Source organism: Chenopodium album, chromosome 6 (genome assembly GCF_948465745.1).
Source record: "Chenopodium album chromosome 6, dcCheAlbu1.1, whole genome shotgun sequence".
Taxonomy (NCBI): domain Eukaryota; kingdom Viridiplantae; phylum Streptophyta; class Magnoliopsida; order Caryophyllales; family Amaranthaceae; genus Chenopodium; species Chenopodium album.
Window position 1 is genome coordinate 59,772,779 of NC_137839.1, and position 7,084 is coordinate 59,779,862.

At 34.2% G+C, this 7,084-nt stretch overlaps 1 long non-coding RNA gene across 1 annotated transcript; it reads right to left on the reverse strand.

Annotated features, from left to right (window-relative positions):
- Window positions 1–331: 331 nt before the first annotated feature.
- Window positions 332–1,625, reverse strand: LOC145634948 (uncharacterized). Its single transcript, XR_014113703.1, has 2 exons — window positions 1,371–1,625; window positions 332–547 (listed from the first exon to the last, which is right to left on the reverse strand). It is a non-coding gene; the product is annotated as an uncharacterized LOC145634948 (long non-coding RNA).
- Between the last annotated feature and the right edge of the window lie 5,459 nt (window positions 1,626–7,084).

Below are 7,084 nucleotides of genomic sequence, written 5' to 3' on the forward strand. Positions count from 1 at the left end.
GTATAGAGAACGGGTCAAATAGGCGTTCTATGTACTGACAAATAGAGAACGGTTGTTAGTCACAACCGTTCTCTTTTCCCCTCCTAAAATCGTAAAATAATGTAGGAAAACAAAACGGTTAGGCTACTTAACCGTTCTATATAATATTACAAAAGAGAACAGTCAAGTTAGATAACTGTTCTCTATTTTTCTTTTATTTTAAAAAAATAATAATATCTAATTTATATTGTTGCCGGATTTTTATACATGGAAGGAACTTTTGTTAAAATACTACTATACAATACAATGTAAAATACATACATAGTATTAGTAAATATACAATAAATTCATCTAATTAATAAAATACGGAGTATTATTACCAAGTATATCAAATAGAACTACAACTTTTACCCTATCATCACAACTACCCTGAAAATTAAAAACCAATAAGCTGATGTACAAAACCTTGTATACTAAAACATTTTAACTTACAACTTCAACAAATCTTTGTTACTCCGCTTCAAACAATTACTCCATATCACTTATGAACTCTTTGACTTCAAAATATCTGCAAATGCAAACAAAAGTGTTACTTTGTATATTAGATTAATATATCAACAATAAAAACACACTCCATATTCAATAAATTAAATTTAGAAAATAATCAATTGAAGAAAAAAAAAAAACAAGAAGAGCAAGATACAAAGTTCAAACAATGTATTGTAAAACTTATATCCATGAATATCATAATCCTAAGTCTTATCAATTAAAAGAAAAAGAATGAACTCAATCATCCTAAAGTTATACTAACAAAAGCATATCCGTCCCCTAAAATCAACTAAAAATATATAAGTGGAACTTATTTGAACTCCAATCAGATCATCAGAAATCAAATAAAGTTAAACAAGTTATTTAATCTAAAAATATATAACCAAATTTATGGGAGCAATTGATTAAAAAAATAGATCTAGTATAAAAAAGAGGGAGAATTCGGACTAATTGAGTAATTGATACAGAGTATCATATATATCATAAAATACGCATCTTTAATTTCATAGGAGTTGGGGATTACATAGGAGAAGATATGACGGAGGAAATTATAAGAAAAAAAAATTCAGATCTTAACTTGTTTAATGGCCTGGTAATTGAATCTAATAATTGGAGTTACTATAACATGAATCAAATCGATAATGGAAATGCATCTCCATTTCAAAATCAATACATTGGGATACAATTAAATATACAACCATTAGTATACTTCATTCTAAAAAAAAAAAAAAACTAACAGATACAAAAATTCTTCAGTTTAAAAATGTAAAAAAAAAAAAAAATACACCAACTGTTCAAAGAATTGACTAGATAGATCTAGGAAATGAACAAGAAGAACATACCATTTCCATCAATGATAAGAAATTCAGGAACAACACAAAATTCTGAAGATAGAACTTTAGACCACCGATTTTAATCACCATTAGTATTTTTTGGGGTCCGTGAATATGATATAGGAAGTTGCAAACTTAATCTTTAGGATTTAATGGCGGCTATAAAAAAAATGGGTGAAGACGTTGAGTTAGGTTTAAAGAAGAAAGGTTGTACGTGATTTATGAAAGAGCACAAGGCCCACCAATTTGAATTACATTGGAAAGTAGTACACAACGGTTATATAGTAAAGCGTTCTATACTCTTTCCTTTATAGAACGCCTGAACATGAAAGGCGTTCTATATAGTTCTATGAAACGCTTATCCAACCTAACCGTTCTCTATCTTGCGTTTTCTATTCCACTTTTTGTAGTAGTGTTAGTTGTTTATCAATGCAAAGAATGACTGGACATATTCCGAGTCGACTATTTAGGTTGAGTGTATGTTTTCTTTTTTACACACGAGTGTTGTGAGTTTGGGAGGGCATTGTTCACATAAAGGGGTTGGGATGGAGAGCGATCGAGTACATCTTTTACTCACCACATAAATGAGCATTGAGTGTGTGAGCACTAGTCATGAATTCTACATGCTCTTGTGGTTTGCTCTATTTGACAATTGTTAGGGAGGATGAGTGATTGGATGGATGAGATTGGTTGATGTTGATGCATGCTTGTTGGATTTGCCTTGAATTGGTTGCTCTTGATTTTGATTATTTGGGGTTTGGCATGTTTTATGTATTCATTGATAAGCTCTTTGCTTAGGGACAAGCAAAGGTTTGGCTTAGGGGAATTTAATATATCTATTTTATATATTATTTTACCCCCATCCATTCGTCGTAATTGGTAGTGTTTTTATCTCATTTGAGCCACTTTAGTTACTAATTGTTGTTTTTTAATGTTTTCGTAGTTTTGGTTGAGTTTTGCAGGAAATTGCACATTTGGGGCATTTTCCCGGGATTTTATGAAGCTACTACGAGCATTGGAGGAGCACGACCGATATACCGAGGCAATTGGACCAAGTAGTCAAGCCCCAAGGAGGAAACTCGGATTGGGCTGAATGATCGGGGCCCAATTAAGAAAACCAACTTGCCCAAAGTGGCCTTGCCTGGCCAGGATGGCTTCGCCCGAAGGCACGCCCAGCCAGGAGGGGCGGAAGAAGCAAGACGCCCGATCTCGCGCCCGACCGGGCTCGAGAGAAGACTTGATGGAGAAAAGGCGCGCTCGACCGGGTGCGTGTCTTAGGAAGTTAATTAAGTCGATTTTAGTTTGTTTAAGTTTAGGATTTTGGATTTTAATATAAATACGATTTTGTTAAGTAATTTTAGGAGATCTTCTCTTAGACTTTCTCTCTCTACTTAGTTTTATTTCCTCTCTTGTTTTCTCTCTCTACAACTTTACTCTTTGTTCTTGATTCAACTCATTATTTCCGTTAACTTTGGTAACAATTTCTTCTCTATTAATTTCAGTATTTTTATTTCTTTAATTCATCATGACTTGTTTAATTGCTTTGATTGGTTTAGATTTAATTATGTGTGAGTAGTTTTCTTTCTAGGGTTTGTGGGGATCCATAAATAATATGAAGGGGTAATTTATTGTTGTTGATTGTCAATGCTTAAATAATTTCCTATTGATTGATTTAATGCTATGCAACTAGACTTGCGCAGGTCTTTTATGTTTGAGTTTAGAAATGTTGATTTGAGATTCGAGAGATGAGAATTTATGTTTAGGCTTAGTTTCAATACGCGGACTAATTTATAAATGGTTAAGTCGAGATTCGAGAGATGGGATTTAATACCGTTAAATTAACTATGTGATTGTAATACGTAGCAAAAGCCATTTATGATCTTATTAATTGATGCATCGATGATTGATTATTATGTTTTACCCTGGAATATTATTTATTGGTGAACCTATGCCCTAGGTCTTTTATTCATGGATTTCCCCTTACTTTTATTTCTCCCTAATTTTATTCATCGTAGTATAGTTTCTTTATATAACAACAAATTGGTTACTTAATAATTTAGATTACTCTTAATTTATTAGGAATAAATTGACTTGTTTCCCTGTGGTTCGACCCTTCTTCCCTATCTGCATAGTTAGTGGACTTAGGAATTATTTTTGATAAGGTGATACGACTTTAGCCTGTCACAGCTCACGTTCGGGCACAATCGAACCAGCTACAGCCCACGTTTGGGGGATAAGTGAACCATCTACACCCCATGTTTGAGGACAATCGAACAATCATCATTTTAAAAACATTAGTGATCATCTCCCAAAGCGAAGACAATTCACGGCGCAAGGTTCTCGATACACAGAGACTTGCAATCTCATCATCAGACAAGCTTTTCCTCATGCATGAAAAATTGTCGGCCGTGGCCACCTGTCAAGGCGAAGAAGTCAACGATTATATCATCTATCAACATTCCCCAAGCATGGAAAATCTTTATCCGGTGGATTTCTTCAGGCATAGAAAACTACCAAATTTATTTTCCACCGATACACTGGTGTTAGATACTATTGAACATATTCATCACCGATACACTGGTGTTAGATACACGTTCTATCTCTTCACTCTTTTATCTGTGGAACTAACGCTTTTCTCCAGGTATCGGCATATACACAGTGATTTAGGATCGTAGAATGTCTTAAATCATTCTCCATCCCTATTTACTACTTTGACTATCGTTTTCGAAACTGACGTTTCTACAAACTTAGTCAAAGTTGTGGCTTTTATAGACACCTAAAAATGTCTCCCCAAACCCAAACCTGATGATGAACAACATTTCACCGCAAACATTAGTCAGGTAAAGTATTTAATCTTGGAGTGCTAAAATTCATATTCAATCCCAATACATCGCATAAACCAACCAAATTTCTAGCCCCTTTTAAACCATAACTTACTTTCCACTTTTCGTATCCACATTGCAAAACCGAGAGAAACTTATTTTCTGGCCCTATAATTTTGATCCAAATATTATTTGGTTTGATAAGCATTTCAATAGGCTTTCCAACGGTATATCATAAGCCTAATTCCTATTTGAAACGAAGTAGATATGAGCAAAACACTAAACTCTGCCCAAAATCGATACCCTTTCACTCAAACACCTATATCTTAAAATCTAAAAATTATTTTGACCTGATTCCAATTGGGTTGGAAATTAGACTTGATACTATTTGCAAATATATATTATATGCCTTCTTCCATGTTAAAGATTAAAAGTTATCATAGCATTTAAAACGCATAAAAAACTGGAATTACAGCGCAACACCTAAAATGACGCGTCACGGTCTATGCCAACGTGCCACAGTGCATTGTACTGTGTCACGCTGCTTTCACGTGTCTTTTTCGCGTTTTTTCTCACGAGCTAAATGAATTTGGACGCATTTTTGGACCAACTGTACACTGCGACAAGGTATACTGTACCTTGCCACGGTTGACAAAACCGTGTCACGGCGCCCAATACCGTGTCACGGTACACACACCGTGTCATGGTGCCCAATAACGGTTTTTCCGCTAATCTTATCTTTGTAGGGTTCCGTGCATCTCTCTATTTATTTCCTCTATAAATACCCTCCTAATTTCTATAGTCCGGGGGCATCAAATCATTCTCTCTTCCTCTCTCATACAATAAACCATTTTGTCTTCCTCTCTTATACTTCAAAACCTTCTCTCTTTTCTCTCTCTTGCTTAAAATTAATTTCCAGCCTTACTTATTCTTCCACCATACATCCATTAAGCACCCCAAGGAGTCCACAATTGACTCGAGGTTTCGTCCTTAAACCAAGGCGCGAAAGGTATCATTAACTGAGGGTTTGGACCAAATAAACTCTACATTAATTTAATTTAATTTCCATTTGATTTATATTTTTATTGAAGTTACTAAAAATTTATTCATGATATAGAAATTCAAGAAAACACGAAAAGTGAGTAATTACTCACTTAATTACTCTTATTTTTATTCTTGTTGTTAGTATCATGATTAGGTTTAGTATGATTTGATTTGACTAATATATTATTGTTAAATTTCTTCCAATATTAATGTTGATTTTATTATATTTTTATGATCACCATAGTGCATGTTTAAAGGGTATATGTAATAGAAAAATCACGACTAATGACATAATTTGGACGACCGGTTTAGGTTCCTTTTTAATCATGTCGTAAATTGAAGCGATCACTTTATTTTAGAATTATATGTTGCATTAATATTCAAACAATTTAGCATAATAATAGTTTGGAGCAAATTGAATCTTTGTTTGTACGCCTATGAGATCGCAGGAATCACTTTTCACTATAAGAATCGAGTCGTGGCCAATATAGGCAAATGTGACTCCATGAATGACTTTGTACCATCATCCCCGATCCTCCTTTCATGGTTCCGAACCATATGGAGTTAGTAATCTAATGGATTATGAATGGGGTGTAACCTTTACGGGTCAATCGTTGTTGCCTATCGTTGTCCCTTAATCGTGGTTATCTTTAATGATCCATGAACGGTTTACAAGTTCTTTAAAACTTGTTGGCGGCTCCGTACCTACTTTCCTTTTCCCCAATTGTTGTCCCTAATCGTATATGTTAATACTCACTTTCTAAGAGTGCCAGATTCACACATGCATAACATAGGCGCACTTCAAACGATGACTACACCCACTTACTTAAAATTCCTTTACTACCCTTAATGATCCATTTCCTATTAAAACTAACATTTTGACTTTCCTTTTAATTCCATTGACTTTAAATTATAAAATAAAGTAATTTCTAAAATTATTAAATAAATATATAAATTGGACCTTTAATAAAACTCTTTAAATTAATAAAACCTCATAAATAATTAATTTCTACTTATTTAAATAAATTAAGAAATTCTTATTTAAATTAAAATACATATAAAAATATGGGGTATTTCAACCCGACTCAAACCCAAGAACGACCCTAACTCGTTTTCAATCCGAGTTAAACCTGACCTATTATTCACCCGACTCGAATGTAACTTGATCTTAACCCGACCCAAACCCGATAAGATGTATGACCCGCATGACCAGACACAAGCATGACCTAAGCCAAACCTAACCCGCATAGGTTACGACATTAACCCAAATTGACCCAATCCGAGTTGATTCGACCCACACTTACCCAACCCAAACCCAATCCGTTGACCCGAATTGATAGCTTTAGGTGGCTGGGGGCTTGGGTTGGGCAACTGTCTTTTTATTGTTTTGTTAATTTTTAGTTTATTCACTAGTAGAAAAAAAGCATTAGGCAGCGGTTCAAACCCGGTCTAAGGCACCGGTTTGAACCGCTGCCTATTTGAGGGGTGCCAAAAACCTGCTATTTGGCACCGGTTCAAAACCGGTGCCATAGGGTTTAATAGGCACTGGTTAACCGGTGCCATAGGGTAGAATAGGCACCGGTTAACCGGTGCCTAATAATGCTCTCCTGCCATTTTTTTTTGGGTGGTGGATAGTTTAGGCACCGGTTCCTGCCTAACCGGTGCCTTTTGTATAATTTTTTTTTTTCGTTTTTTTTTTCCATCGTGCAATAATATTTTTTAAAAAAAACCTGCAATAATAATAACCTGTAATTCCAGCAATTATATTAAATATAATAATTAATAATTTTATTATTATAATAACTAATAATAATATTATTAATTATTATATACAAAAATAATATTAGATACAAGAAT